At 39.4% G+C, this 16,669-nt stretch overlaps 1 protein-coding gene and 1 non-coding gene across 2 annotated transcripts in view; both read left to right on the top strand.

Moving 5' to 3' along the window:
- Nucleotides 1-16,669, top strand: part of CDH8 (cadherin 8) — a 380,788-nt gene that overhangs the window by 269,775 nt on the left and 94,344 nt on the right. The gene's annotated exons all lie outside the window — the stretch shown is intronic.
- On the top strand, nt 7,362-7,490 carry LOC128064218 (small nucleolar RNA SNORA18). Its single transcript, XR_008200938.1, has one exon. It is a non-coding gene; the product is annotated as a small nucleolar RNA SNORA18 (small nucleolar RNA).

Below are 16,669 nucleotides of genomic sequence, written 5' to 3'. Positions count from 1 at the left end.
GACCTATCTTAATGGTAACTCTGGACTTCAAGTTCTCTGTAGTGTGTGGGTAAAATGAGACCATTACTAACGTTTCATCCATCTTGGGTTGATGGATCTTCAGTGGCTTCAGCATAACATGATAATGAAGAGCGCAGGTTTGGGGACAGAAAGTTATGGGGTTGTAAACTATTAAAACAACACCTATAAGTCATGTGCTAGGAAAAGTGCTTTTCTTTTCTAAGCCTCAATTTCAGCAACTGTAAGGTGTGAATGGTAACATTTTTCTATAGTGTATATGCTCTGTCTTTCCTACTCCCTAGTCTTAACAAAAGATCACAGAATGGTTGAATTATGCAGGAGAATATGGAGGGGAGGCAAAAACCTTTTATCCTCCTTTAAAATGGCATGTTCAAAGTATGGTGGAGAGTAAATTAAGGTCTTTGAGACATTTGCAGTGATTTCATGAGGTCAAAACGTGTTTATAATAATACTCATGCTTCGGCCTTTTCTCTCCTGTTCTCACGTGTGAGAGTGGAGTTTTCCAAAGGCAACATGATGTGTGTTAGTATTGTGGCTCAATGGCTAATAAAATATGTGCATGTGTGTGTTATTTTGTTGTAAAAATTAGTTGTAGGAACTTGCCTGGTGGTCCAGTGACCAAGACTCCACACTCCCAATGCAGTGGGCCTGGGTTTGATCCCTAGTCAGGGAACTAGATCCCACAGGCTGCAACTGAAAGAACCTGCATGCTGCAACTAAGACCCAGCAAATAAATAAATAAAAGCTTTTAAAAAATTAGTTATAACTTCTGGTTGGTAAATATTGAGAGATATAGTTAGTAACATTTTTTTTATAAATAAAAGCTTTTTGATCTCTTCAATTATTTTTAAGTTTAAAAATAAGTGTAAAGAAGCCCTCAGACCAAATTGTTTAAGAACTGTGGCCTTAGGAAGGCATTTATTTTCTCAATTACTTTGAGATACGGTAACAGCAAAAAGTATTCCTCTATCTTAGATATTATGTTGATAAAATAGTTAGTAGCAAAATGTAGGTTGGATATTGAAGGAAATAGCACGTATAACATGTTTTGTAGGATTCCTGATACCGTATAAGGAGTAAGAACTCAGTAAACGTTGGTCATTGTTAAGAGAAGAGGGAAAATGAAGTTAGCCCCAGTGGAAATAGATCAGCATTATAAGTGACATTTCTAGGGTCTCATCAAAGAAGGTTGCCTTCTCAAAAGACAGCATTATGTCAGGACAGATAGAGACTTGCCTTCTGCTAAATCCTGGGTATTGTTACTCGTTCAGAGAGGCCGATGAGCAGGAAGAGAGAATTAAGTGCATCACAGAGATGAAGGAGCGGGGAAGCCATCCAGGCACTTTCAGAGACTGACGCTTCAGTCTAAGGACCAAACCTAATGTGCCCTCAGGACCAGACCTGCCTCCAGAACCAAGTGGGTTAACAGAGCATGATGCCGTCATAATTTAAACTATACATCGAACTCCCACTGCTCTCACTCCATGTGTTTTAAGCCAATTTTTTTTTAGATTATTTTATTCAATTTTAGAAACACCGCCATAAAATGTGCTGACCGAGATGACCCTGATGATAATGATAACAATTGTAATGGCTAACAAACACAAGAAAAGATGCTCAACATCACTCATTATCAGAAAAATGCAAATCGAAACCACAGTGAGGTACCATCTCACACTGGTCAGAATGGCTGCTATCCAAAAGTCTACAAACAATAAATGCTAGAGAGGGTGTGGAGAAAAGGGAACCTTCTTATATTGTTGGTGGGAATGCAAACTAGTACAGCTACTATGGAGAACAGTGTGGAGATTCCTTAAAAAACTGGAAATAGAACTGCCATATGACCCAACAAAGGAGAAAAGCCAAGATACACCCATTTGAAAACAGAGTTCCAAAGAATAGCAAGTAGAGATAAGAAAGCCTTTCTCAGCAATCGATGCTAAGAAATAGAGGAAAACAATACAATGGGAGAGACTAGAGGTCTCCTCAAGAAAATTAGAGATACCAAGGGAATATTTCATGCAAAGATGGGCTCAATAAAGGCACAAATGGTATGGACCTGACAGAAGCAGAAGATATTAAGAAGAGGTGGCAAGAATACATGGAAGAACTGTACAAAAAAGATCTCCATGACCCAGATAATCACGATGATGTGATCACTCATCTAGAGCCAGACATCCTGGAATGTGAAGTCAAGTGGGCCTCACGAGACGCATCACTATGAACAAAGCTAGTGGAGGTGATGGAATTCCAGTTGAGCTATTTCAAATCCTGAAAGATGATGCTATGAAAGTGTTGCACTCAATATGTCAGCCAATTTTGAAAACTCAGCAGTGGCCACAAGACTGGAAAAGGTCAGTTTTCATTCCAATCCGAAAGAAAGGCAATGCCAAAGAATGCTCACATTCCCCACAATTGCACTCATCTCACATGCTAGTAAAGTAATGCTCAAAATTCTCCAAGCCAGGCTTCAGCAATATGTGAACCACGAACTTCCAGATGTTCAAGCTGGTTTTAGAAAAGGCAGAGGAACCAGAGATCAAATTGCCAACATCTGTTGGATCATTGAAAAAGCAAGAGAGTTCCAGAAAAACATCTATTTCTGTTTTATTGACTATGCCAAAGCCTTTGACTGGGTGGATCACAATAAACTGGAAAATTCTGAAGCAAATGGGAATATCAGACCACCTGACCTGCCTCTTGAGAAATCTATATGCAGGTCAGGAAGCAATAGTTAGAACTGGATATGGAACAACAGACTGGTTCCAAACAGAAAAAGGAGTACATCAGGGCTGTATATTGTCACCCTGCTTATTTAACTTATATGCAGAGTACATCATGAGAAACACTGGGCTGGAAGAAGCACAAGCTGGAATCAAGATTGCTGGGAGAAATATCAATAACCTCAGATATGCAGATGATACTACCTTTATCGCAGAAAGTGAAGAAGAACTAAAGAGCCTCTTGATGAAAGTGAAAGCAGAGAGTGAAAAAGTTGGATTGAATCTCAACATTCAAAAAACTAAGATCATGGCATCCGGTCCCATAACTTCATGGGAAATAGATGGGGAAACAGTGGAAACAGTGAGAGACTTTATTTTGGAGGAGGGGCTCCAAAATCACTGCTGATGGTGATTGCAGCCATGAAATTAAAAGACGCTTACTCCTTGAAAGGAAAGTTATGACCAACCTAGACAGCATATTAAAAAGCAAAGACATTACTTTGCCAACAAAGGTCCGTCTAGTCAAGGCTATGGTTTTTCCTGTGGTCATGTATGGATGTGAGAGTTGGACTATAAAGAAAACTGAGCACCAAAGAACTGATGCTTTTTGAACTGTGGTATTGGAGAAGACTCTTGAGAGTCCCTTGGACTGCAGGAAGATCCAACCAGTCCATTCTGAAGGAGATCAGTCCTGGGTGTTCATCAGAAGGTCTGATGTTGAAGCTGAAACTCCACTACTTGGCCACCTGATGCAAAGAGCTGACTCATTTGAAAAGACCCTGATGCTGGGAAATATTGAGGGCTGGAGGAGAAGGGAACAACAGAGGATGAGATGGTTGGATGGCATCACCGACTCAACGGACATGAATTTGGGTAGGCTCCGGGAATTGGTGTTGGACAGGGAGGCCTGGCGTGCTGCAGCTCATGGGGTTGCAAAGAGTCGAACACGACTTAGTGGCTGAACTGAACTGAACTGAAGACCCAGCAATCCCACTGCTGGGCATACACACCGAGGAAACCAGAATTGAAAAGGATACATGTACCCCAATGTTCATTGCAGCACTGTTTATCATATCCAGGACATGGAAGCAAGCTAGATGTCCATCGGCAGACGAATGGATAAGAAAGCTGTGGTACCTATACACAGTGGAGTATTAGTCAGCCATTAAAAAGAATACATTTGAATCAGTTCAAATGAAGTGGATGAAACTGGGGTCTATTATACAGAGTGAAGTAAGCCAGAAAGAAAAACACCAATACAGTATACTAACGCATATATGTGGAATCTAGAAAGATGGTAACGATAACCCTATAAGTGAGACAGCAAAAAAGACACAAATGTATAGAACAGTCTTTTGCCCTTTGTGGGAGATGGTGAGGGTGGAGTGATTTGAGAGAATAGCACTGAAACATGTTTATTATTATATTTGAAATTGATCGCCAGTCCAGGTTTGATGCATGAGACAAAGGTGCTCAGGGCTGGTGAACTGGGATGATCCAGAGGGATGGGATGAGGAGGGAGATGGAAGGGGGGTTCAGGATGGGGAACACATGTATACCCATGGCTGATTCATGTCAATGTATGGCAAAACCCATTACAATACTGTAAAGTAATTTGCCTCCAATTAAAATAAATAAATAAGAAAAAAAACTAAGTTAAAAAAAACCCAACAGTGGTAACAACAACAATTGTTCCATCATTTCTTGAGCTTACTTTCCTCAAAGTTTGACACAGCATTTTGAATGGAGTCACCCATGTACTTTATAAAACTTCCCTATATGGTTGAGAATATTGTCTTCATTGTACAAATGAGAAAATCATATAGCTATTGCGTGTCTCTAAGCTTTAAGGACTTCACAAGTGGTACTTGATGGAGCCAAGCTATAAACCTACTGCCCTAACCATTGTACCACACTATAGGGTCTTTGGTAAACATTTAATTTTTCACTGTAATGTAATGTATTCACATTCTTGTTAAGTAGGTGTCTTCCATGGATTGGCTAATGCTTGTCTGTGCTGAAGCACTGTTCTCTTAAGGAATGTGCTGAAAGAATGAAGTTCCATTCCCACTAGGCTGAGAATAAAACCCTAAATCTCAGTAAACCCAGCAAGATGAATTCTGTTTTGGAAAATTTAGTCATAATCCCGAAGCCCTTGACAGATAAGGATGATTTTGGCCTCCAGATTTTGTCTTCTTTCTGCTAGTAATAGGAATTGTTACCTTTCTATTTTTAAACTGTGTATTTTGTAAACTGATTATTTTTTGCAGCATTGAAGACTCAAAACAACTACATGAAAATAAGCCAGAGTGGGGTGTATCATCCTGCATTTCAGATGATGTAGCCCAAAGTTAGAAAGCTTGAGCTGTTGTTTTCCCAAGATCATTCTGCTAGACAGTGCGAAGTCCTTCCATAACCCTAAGACTTTCCACGAATTTGTAATTAGCATGTGCTTTACTAATATTCTTTTTGCAAGAACAGATATACACCAGATCGATTCTGGTAATACAATCTATGACGATGGTAACGATAATAGTACCTATTGGTTACTCTGTGTATTACCATCAATTGAATTTTTTTTATTTGGAGTATAATTGGTTTACAATGTTGTCTTAGTTTCTGCTGTACAACAACGTGAGTCATCTATATGTATACATATGTCCCTTCCCTCCCACTCCCCCCACATCACACTCTTCTAGGTCATCACGGGGCACCAAGGTGAGTCTATGTGCTATCAGTTTTACGGAGTAGCTATTTTACCTAGGAACTGTATGAACAGAGTCAAACCCCCTTACAAATCAGGCAGCAGTCATCTTGGTAAACACCCTTCAAGGGAGCAAGATGCCTGCTGCGTCGCTCCTTATGGAGGAGCACGCATCTCTCATCCGTCTGCAGATCATCTTCTCCAAAGCACATAAATGTATCCCTAGAGCTGTGTATGCTTGGGGCTCGAACGTCTGATCTTGTATTTAATGTGCTAGGATAATGTTGGCCTGACGCTCCTTTTCATACCGTAAGTAACTTGCACAGAGAAAAGACGATTAACTTTCTTTAGTACAATGAATATTGAGATAACAAAATGTTAAATAAATAGGTTACATTATCTCTATTTTATAAGATTATATATCTATAGAGGTAATTTTCCTCTAGGTCACTGAACAAGCACTTTCTGGAAATCAAATGTCCCCCACATCTGTCTTGCTACATCAATAGACTATATCCAGGTTAACAGCACATGGACTACTTGCAAATATCTAGATTGATTTTTGCATATATTCTGGATGTAGAATCTCTCTCCTCTCTCTCTCTGTCTAACTCCTTTCTCTCCTCCCGTGGAATCAGCCTTGGGTTTCTCAAAGGAAGGCATCTAATTTAAAAAGTTTGTATCCATCTATTGCTGAAGTACTGGGTGCAGCTTGATGTGAATTTCAGACCTTGTTATATATTTAAAAACAATAAACGTACTTCCTTTCTTATCATAGTTAAAGCCTAGAAGGCAGAAAACAGTAGAACTTTCCTGCATTAATGTGAGAGCATTTTTAAACAATTGCATACCTGTAACAACTGATGCCCAAACATCTGGCAGCAGAAATGAAAATTAAATCAACTGACATTTACACTTTCACTGCCGAGCAACAGACTGGGGGGAAAGCCTGGATGACTATCTCAACTAATTTTGATAAATTCCAGGAGAAATAAACCCTAATGGTCCATTTATTAAGTCTTCCGTATCATGGGTCTAAAGACAGTAATCTTATCTGATGTTTGGGCACCAACTGAAGTGTCAGATTGTATCATTTGAAGTTTATACCTTTCTTGGTTCCCTAATTCTTGGACAGCTTCATCCCTTTTTCCTGAAAAATTTGCTTTATTTCTCACATCTATTTGAGATTTAGGCATTCGATTTAAGCACTTGATTTAAATGATAACCTGTTTAAAAAATCACATTATTCCTGCATTCTTATATCTGCATTACTCACCAAGGTGGGGAGGGACATAGTTCTACTGGAAATTTTATTTGAAGAATCCAGTGATGATTTTCTCTTAATTTGTCTGGCTTATAGCCCTTTACACGTATTTCATTAATCTTTGCAACATTTCTGTGAGGTATGTAAAGGGCAAGTATTATTAGACCCATTTTTCAAGTGTAGAAAAAAGATAAAATGAGATAGAAAATCATTTTCCCAGGACAGCAATAAGAGCCTTGACCAAACCACCTCATATCTGTAGCTGCAGTGTTGCTTTGAAAACTTAATAGATTTACCTGGAAATTATTTCTTAAACTTGTAAGATGAGTTATTAGTGTGTATGTATATATATATCTATATCTATATTTATATTCTGAGGGTAAGAGGAAAGGGAATTGTTTTTACCCATTAAAGTCAGCGTTGGAGGGACTTTCCTGGTGGTCCAGTTTTTAGGAACCCTCCATGAAATGCAAGGGATGCAGATTCGATCCTTGGTTGAGGAACTAAGATCCCACATGCTTCAGGGCAACTGAGCCTGTTTGACACAAACTGAGTCTGTGAACCACATGAAAGATCCCACGGGATGCAATAAGATCCAACGCAGCCTAATTAATGAATAAATAAATACTTTCAAAAAACAAGCATTGGAGTTGAGGTCTATCCTGAGGGCCTTTTCTGTAGACCTATATCATTAGAAACACCTCACAAAGTAAAGTGTTTGTTTCCTTTACTCACAGAGCTATGTGTTAAATCTGTGAGAAAGAACTACAAGACAGAGCTGCTAAATAAACTATGAAAAACCTAACAATGCCTTTATCTTAGGCATTGGCATATCCCAACAGTCTGTACTATTCTAGGCTTTGATAGTTTAGGAGTGAATACCATTTGGACTTAATGCATGTTAGAGGGTGTCTAAAGTTCAGAACCAGGCAGATCCATCTCCACTGACCCTAAATATGGCCCTAAAGTACATGGCTTGAGGAAATTGTATCTCCAAGACTACAGGTTGGGGGCGGGGGTTGAAGTGTGTCCATAATGCATTGGAAATCAAAGAAGTCTGACTAAAGGAACTGTGGATAACTTGACTTGATAACAGTAGGTTAAGCAAAAGTTCTTTTTTAGAAAGGCTATCTGGAAGATACGACTCAAACATTGGAGTAAATAAGGTGAATGACAGTGGAACGAATCAAGACGTGAAATCCCTTAAAAATTCATTGACTTTAAATAATTTTGCCTATGTTACACCTAATTTTTTAAAACGCTTTATGCATTTTATAAAAAATAAAGCCTTGGAGAACTGAGAACTAATGTAGATTAGTCAGTCTCTTGGTCTATGTCGTGCTACCCATTACCTTCACCCTAAATGTGTCAGTTTGGAGAAGGCAATGGCACCCCACTCCAGTACTCTTGCCTGGAAAATCCCACGGATGGAGGAGCCTAGTGGGCTGCCGTCTATGGGGGCACACAGAGTTGGACACGACTGAAGCAACTTAGCAGCAGCAGCCGCAAATGTGTCAGTTTGCTCTATTTTTCCTCTCAAAATCTCATGACACATGAAGACAGAGAATCTTTGGTATACTTTGTTCAGTGCTGAGACAAAATGGAATGTACAGCAACATTAATCTGACAGTTTATGGACATGTATAATGGTTATTATGCTGCGTCACTAATTGGATATGAATGGTTAGTGATTCATGTAGATGGAGGTAATTAGTCTTACTTTTCCAAAGATAAACTGAGCACATTTGGAGCCATCTGTGGGGAAATACAGGGAAAATGTAGAAGTTGGGTAGCACTCTTTGGTCTGAATCTAAAATCCATCCTTTTTTCAATGGACAGCTTATGATCTCGTTTCAGGGCTCCTTCCCATTTCTGTCATCAAAGAATGAGTTCTGGGCAGAGAGCTTTTTGTTTGAATTCTGGGGGCACATGTGGGTTGTGTTCATGGGAAAGTCCCCCCCATGCCCTAATGTTTCTGAGCTTCAGTTTCCTTCTTTGTGAACCGTGAATGATAATATTCACTTTGTGGGATTGTAGAGAAGGCACCTAGTTAGCAGCTAGCATCATGCCTGGCACATTGAAATTGACAGCTAGTTATATTAGAGGTATTCATTCATTTGATTATTACAGTGTATTGTTCAACCTAAATTATTTATCTTTGAATTTCCAGGGGCTAGCCAAAGCTAGAATATGATGCTCAAAGATAATACTTACCATTATTAATGAGAGTCTACTTTGCTCCATTAGCTATTTGTTTTATTGTTACAGATATAACTTTATTTATCATTTCACTTCTGAGGACTGTACAAAATATACAGAATCCTAATCTATTCTTTAACAGCTTTGAAGCATTTTCTAGCTATGCCTCCCTACTTATTTAGCAAAAAGGATTAAAAAACAACTACCCCTCCCTCTGAAATCCCTAAACCATCTACTAATGTGGAATTTTACTATTTTATGGAAGTTAAGTCCGGGACATGAAAATGGTAAATGATTTTCTATGCTGTCAGTTGTCTATTCAGATAACATTTGGTTCTTTCAGCAACTTCCACAGAATTGAAGTTTAGAAGATAAACAGGCAGAAAATCCAGTCAGGGACAGTCAGAGATTTCCCTTTCAACTCTAGCTCCCCGTAGTATTATTTTACAGCTAATGTGTACTCTTATCAACTAGGATTCTGTGCCTTGTGATGCGCGTCGAAGGATTGATGCGGGGATGGCGGGAGGGGTGCAGGGGGCGGCTGTGGGGAGGAGGAGAACAAGGGCATGCAGACTCTGCAGTCCTGAAGCCAGAACATCCTGGATGGTGTGTCCAGGGTTCCTGTTATGAGCTTAGCGTCTGGAGAGTAATATGGTCAAAACTGCCTGAGGGAATAATAGTATCTATTCTGACCCTGGTATGAGTGTCTCCAGTTCAGACACTCCCTGTTGTAAATAGCTGGAAACCAGACCTGGCCCACAGGAGCTGGGCTAACAGATGAAGAAAGACTGGAAGTCAGCATCGTGCTTACGAACGTAGGGTCTGGAGGGATCCAGACCAGAGAGATCTTTCCTGTTGCCCTTTAAGTACTGTGTAAATTCAAATCTTAGGTGCGCTGCTTATAGGATGTGTGATCCGGGGCAACGTGTGTAATATCCATTCAGCAGGAAGTGGGTGTTCAAATGTCCTCACTCTCACTAGGAATTGTATTTTCGTGGGATGTACATACTTGTTCAACAAAAGGACTAAGGCACCACTTCTTTAGCTTTTGTATGCCTTTGAGTTAACTGGAGATCCTGTAAAAATGCAGATTTGGAGTCTCTTAAGTCTACAGCACAGATTCTGCATTTCTAATATGCTGGCAGATGATCTTGATGATACTGGTTAGTGGAGTAAATGTAAATAGCAAGGTTCTAGTTAGTATCTGCCTAATAGTTACCACAAAACAAAATTCTAGTTTCTCAGAGTTCAGCATGTATCACATCCAACTGGAGGGCTTACTGAAGCGCAGATTACTTGGCCTCACTCTCATCGTGGGGTCTGAATTAGTGCCTGGGAATGTGTTTCCAAGCGATGATCATACTGCAGTGAGGACCGTAAATTGAAAAGCATCAACCTGGACTAATTCCTCTCTTATCGGAAAACTTCTGTTAACAGTTTGGAAAACCATATTTGGTTTTTCAGCTTTAGGTAGATGATGATCATCAGGAAGTTGTTATTTATTTATTTAATATATTAATGTATCATAATTATAATTATATATTTTCATGCAATTGTAAAAAATGTATATGTGGAAAGTTCCTTTGCACCCTTTGTACAGCCTCTTCTAATGGTAACATCTTGTAAACCTGTAGTAAATCACAATCAGGATACCAATATCCACACAATCTATCCAAACGAATTCAGATAGCCCCAGTTTTACTTGTCGTCTGTGTGTGAGTGAGTGAGAGAGGTTAGCTCTATGCAGTTCTAGCACACGTGCCATTTCTTGCATAATCATCACAGCTCACATGAGCTAATGCATCTCACTCACCATAAGAATCTCTCTTGTATCCTTTTATTCTTTTACTCAAAACTAGAACATTTTTCAAAAACATTTTGCAAGATTCTAACAAATCAGTTTATCATCCACTTCATTATAAAACAGAGCTGCACTCTCAAACCCCTTCATGATGACCCCTTCTTGACCGTGGGAATCTAGAAAATCTGCTGTGGTTGATACTTTTAAGAATTTTATTAATAACAGAGAGGATCCAGGAGACTGTCCTGTCCTGAAAATCTTCACAGAGATTTTTCTCTCTGAAAGTTCCCATGAGGAACTTCAGATCATTCTGAGATATTACTAACAAAGGGTTCTGTTGTCCCACTCTGTATTTGATCTGTGGGCTGATGTGTTTCTTAATTTGAGTATTGTTTTTATCTGGAGAAGCTGCAAATGAAAAAGTTTTATTTTCACACCTGACCAGTCTTGATGGAAAATTTACCTCTTCAGCTAGTTTATCTTCATTCACATTTTATTTAGTCAACAAGAAGTGATGTGGCATCTTAAAAATTCTGCCTCTGCCTGGAAGCTCTTAATTGGATCATCGAATTCAGTAGATATGAATACGTTTCTTTTTCTTCTGCAGGGGACATGGTCAAAAGTTTAGCCACTACATAGAAGGGTCTCCTTTCTTCCAACTTCCCATAATACTTTCCCTATTTTCATTACTCTAAGACTTTGTCAACAGCCTCCTCACATCCTTTAGTCTCTCGACACTCCCTGGGGCCCTTCAGGCTTTCACCAAGTCTCCCCAATTTATCTAGTTGCTGTCTGCAACCTGGTCGTAAAACCAATGCCACAGGTTTTAAGTTTTCATTACAGTAGCACCTTATATCCAAACACCAAAATCTGTTCTAATTATCTACTATTACAAAACAAACTACTCCCGAATTTAATGGCATAAAGAAAGCAACAATGAATATTTCACTCACAAACCTGAAATGTGAGCAGTCCTTGTCAGAGTCAGCTTGTCTCTGCAGAATGTAATCCCAGGTAGATAGCTTGAACGTGGCTGACCATCCAATTCTAAGACAGTTTACTCATATGGAGGCCACATTGGTTGGTAACTGGCTAACAGGCAGCTTGGGTTCTTTATTGACTAGTGTCTGTGTTTCCCAACAAAGATGGGAAGTGGAAGCTGCTAGCTCTGTGAACTTAAGTCTAGAAATTTATGCAGTGTAACTTTTTTAATATATACTATTGATTAGTAATAGAACACAGAACATAAATCTCCACCTTGCAATGAGATGCATGTCAACAATTTTGGGGCCGTGTTTTAAAATTACCATACTGACTTGGTTAATTACCACACAAACTAATACTTTTGGTTCCTAGAAAAGTAGTATGCTACAAAAGGCAGTTAAAATAGTCTGAAACTACTTAAAGTCTTAAATAATACTATTAATAGCATTAAAATATTTACTATTAAATACTTCCTAAATAAGCATCTGAATGCAGAGTTCCAAAGAATAGCAAGAAGAGATAAGAAAGCCTTCCTCAGCGATCAGTGCAAAGAAATAGAGGAAAACAACAGAATGGGAAAGACTAGATATCTCTTCAAGAAAATTAGAGATACCAAGGGAACATTTCATGCAAAGATGGGCTCGATAAAGGACAGAAATGGTATGGACCTAACAGAAGCAGAAGATATTAAGAAGAGGTGGCAAGAATACATGGAAGAACTGTACAAAAAAGATCTTCATGACCCAGATAATCATGATGATGTGATCACTAATCTAGAGCCAGACATCTTGGAATGTGAAGTCAAGTGGGCCTTAGAAAGCATCACTACGAACAAAGCTAGTGGAGGTGATGGAATTCCAGTGGAGGTATTTCAATTCCTGAAAGATGATGCTGTGAAAGTGCTACACTCAATATGTCAGAAAATTTGGAAAACCCAGCAGTGGCCACAGGACTAGAAAAGGTCAGTTTTCATTCCAATCCCAAAGACAGGCAATGCCAAAGAATGCTCAAACTACTGCACAATTGCACGCATCTCACATGCTAGTAAAGTAATGCTCAAAATTCTCCAAGCCAGGCTTCAGCAATGTGTAAACCGTGAACTCCCTGATGTTCAAGCTGGTTTTATAAAAGGCAGAGGAACCAGAGATCAAATTGCCAACATCTGTTGGGTCATGGAAAAAGCAAGAGAGTTCCAGAAAAACATCTATTTCTGCTTTATTGACTATGCCAAAGCCTTTGACTGTGTGGATCACAATAAACTGTGGACAATTCTGAAAGAGATGGGAATACCAGACCACCTGACCTGCCTCTTGAGAAATCTGTATGCAGGTCAGGAAGCAACAGTTAGAACTGGACATGGAACAACAGACTGGGTCCAAATAGGAAAAGGAGTACGTCAAGGCTGTATATTGTCACCCTGCTTATTTAACTTCTATGCAGAGTACATCGTGAGAAACGCTGGACTGGAAGAAACACAAGCTGGAATCAAGATTGCTGGGAGAAATATCAATAACCTCAGATATGCAGATGACACCACCCTTATGGCAGAAAGTGAAGAGGAGCTAAAAAGCCTCTTGATGAAAGTGAAAGAGGAGAGTGAAAAAGTTGGCTTAAAGCTCAACATTCAGAAAACGAAGATCATGGCATCCAGTCCCATCACTTCATGTGAAATAGATGGGGAAACAGTGGAAACAGTGTCAGACTCTATTTTGGGGGGCTCCCAAATCACTGTAGATTGTGATTGCAGCCATGAAATTAAAAGACACTTACTCCTTGGAAGAAAAATTATGACCAACCTGGATAGTATATTCAAAAGCAGAGACATTACTTTGCCAACTAAGGTCCGTCTAGTCAAGGCTATGGTTTTTCCAGTGGTCATGTATGGATGTGAGAGTTGGACTGTGAAGAAAGCTGAGCACCAAAGAATTGATGCTTTTGAACTGTGGTGTTGGAGAAGACTCTTGAGAGTCCCTTGGACTGCAAGGAGATCCAACCAGTCCATTCTGAAGGAGATCAGCCCTGGGATTTCTTTGGAAGGAATGATGCTGAAGCTGAAACTCCAGTACTTTGGCCACCTCATGTGAAGAGTTGACTCTTTGGAAAAGACTCTGATGCTGGGAGGGATTGGGGGCAGGAGAGAAGGGGACTACCGAGGATGAGATGGCTGGATGGACGTGGGTCTGAGTGAACTCCAGGAGATGGTGATGGACAGGGAGGCCTGGTGTGCTGTGATTCATGGGGTCGCAAAGAGTCGGACACGACTGAATGACTAAACTGAAGTACTCTTAGAGTTGTTTAAGCCCTAAAACTTTAGAGATTATTGAAAGCTGAGAATGTCCATGTAGTTTCCCTGCTACTTCATAAAACCTGTTAGGTATGTTGGTTGTGGTGCTTCATCTTTGGATTAAATTAAGTCTTTGTTTTAAGACACATCTTTGTAATCTAGCCAGCTATGTGTCCTTGGGATTGTTTCTTGTATCCACAAAGCCTTTAAAAAATTTTCTTTAAGCAAATAATATTAATAATATGTCTCTTCCAAGGAAACTATTCTTCCCTTTTGGCTCAGCTGGTAACCTGCAATACAGGAGACCTGGGTTCGATCCCTGGGTTAGGGAGATCCCCTGGAGAAGGGAATGGCTACCCACTCCAGTATTCTGGCCTGGAGAATTCCATGAACTGTATAGTCCATGGGGTTGCAAAGAGTCAGACACGACTGAGCGACTTTCACTTTCACTTTTCCAAGGAAACTATAAGGATTTTATATTTGAACAGTACTCAGTTTGAGACTCTACACTGAAATCCAGAAATGTTAGGAGTTCTGAGTTTATCTCTTATAGGTAGTATCAAGGCCTTTTTTATTTTTTTTTTAAGGCCTTTTTAAAAATAAAACAGTTTAAATGAGGAGTTACTTCTTTAGAATACTGCTATTATATATATATGTGTGGCTGAGTCCCTTTACTGTTCATCTGAAACTATCACCACGTTTTTAACTGGCTATACCCAATAAATAATATTTTTTAATTAAATACAATTTTTAAAAAATGCTTCAGGGGGACTTCCCTGGCCTTCCAGTGGTTAAGACTCTGCCTTCCAATGCAGGGGGTACAGTTTAGTCCTGATCAGGAACCAAGATCCCACATGATTCAATGTGTGGTCAAAAATTCAATAAATAAAATTTTGAAAGCTAAAAAGAAAAAGAAAAGAAATGCCAATTATCAATAACAATGGGTGGCTATAATATTTTGGACCTCCCTGATGGTACAAACCCAGTGTATTAAAAAGCAGAGACATCACTTCACCAACAAAGGTCCATCTAGTCAAAGCTATGGTTTTTCCAGTAGTCATGGATATGAGGGTTGGACCGCAAAGAAGGTTGAGCATCGAAGAATGGATGCTTTTGAACTCTGGTGTTGGAGAAGACTCTTGAGAGTCCCTTGGACTGCAAGGAGACCAAACCCATAAATCCTAAAGGAAATCAACCCTGAACATTAATTGAAAGGACTGGTGCTGAGGCTGAAGCTCCGATACTTTGGCCACCTGATGCAGATAGCTAACTCATTAGAAAATGCTGGGTCTTTGAGGGTGAGAAGAGAAGGGTGCTGAGCCACTGCCCTACTGAGCCAGTGCTCTAAAGCTCATGCTCTGCAACAAGAGAAGCCACCGCAATGGCCTGCACACCACAACTGCAGAGAAGCCCCTGCTCACCACAGCTAGAGAAAGCCCACATCCAGAAACAAAGACCCAGCTCAAATAAATAAATAATCTAAGTAAAGTAATGTATGGCTATGGTTTTAAACTTGAGAAAACTGTTTCAGGATAAAATGATACAAAACCTATATAACCCCAAAACTACATGATTGTCTTATAACTACACTCTTTTGTCAAAACCCTTATTACTCATCACTTCTTCCCTCGCAATGTGCATGTGATCCTACCTCTGGACCTTTTCTCATTATATTTTTTCTTTCCTTGAACACCCTGTCATTTCCCTACATTTCCAGTTACTACTTTTCTTTCAAGGTTCGGATCAAATGTTACCTTCTTTTGGAAAGTATACATTTTCCTGCAACTACATGGGAGTTCAGAGAAGGCCGTGATGATCTAAGTTATAATTATAGTTATTTGTGCATGTGCCTTCTATTCCCTCCAGACTAATGTCCTCAAGGGCAGAGACTACACTTTACACTTTTCTATAAACCTCATAGCTTACAGCATACTTTGTATATACAGATACTTTCTATAAGTATCACATCCTGATTGGCAAATCTTCATTCAATGAGCAAATAATCTTGATGGCTACTTTTTGGTTACAATTACAGGGTTTTTAAGCACATGCTTATAATATGCTAAATACTTTAGAAAGGTAAAAATAATCTAACCTCCCAAAATATGGAGGGAAAAAAGGGAACAAAATTCTCACAAATATTTTGAGGTGGGAATATATCAGAAGAGAGATTTCCTAAGGGAATATCCTCTAAGAATATAGCAATTGGTTGTACATTTTAAAGTTAATAACCCAAGCCTGATCCAGCAATCCCACTGCTGAGGAAACCAGAATTGAAAGAGACATGTGTACCCCAATGTTCATCGCAGCACTGTTTATAATAGCCAGGACATGGAAGCAACCTAGATGTCTATCAGCAGACGAATGGATTAGAAAGTTGTGGTCCATATACACAATGGAGTATTACTCAGCCATTAAAAAGAATACATTTGAATTAGTTCTAATGAGGTGGATGAAACTGGAGCCTATTATACAGAGTGAAGTAAGCCAGAAAGAAAAACACCAATACAGTATACTAACACATATATATGGAATTTAGAAAGAAGGCAATGATGATCCTGTATGCCAGACAGCAAAGGAGACACAGATGTATAGAACAGTCTTTTTGGTTCTGTGGGAGAGTGCAAGGGTGGGATGATTTGGGAGAATGGCATTGAAACATGTATATTTTCATATGTAAAACGAATCA

The sequence above is a fragment of the Budorcas taxicolor genome, chromosome 18, assembly GCF_023091745.1.
Source record: "Budorcas taxicolor isolate Tak-1 chromosome 18, Takin1.1, whole genome shotgun sequence".
Taxonomy (NCBI): Eukaryota; Metazoa; Chordata; class Mammalia; order Artiodactyla; family Bovidae; genus Budorcas; species Budorcas taxicolor.
The sequence above is the reverse complement of the archived record's forward strand: the minus strand, read 5'-3'. Positions and strand labels throughout refer to the sequence as shown.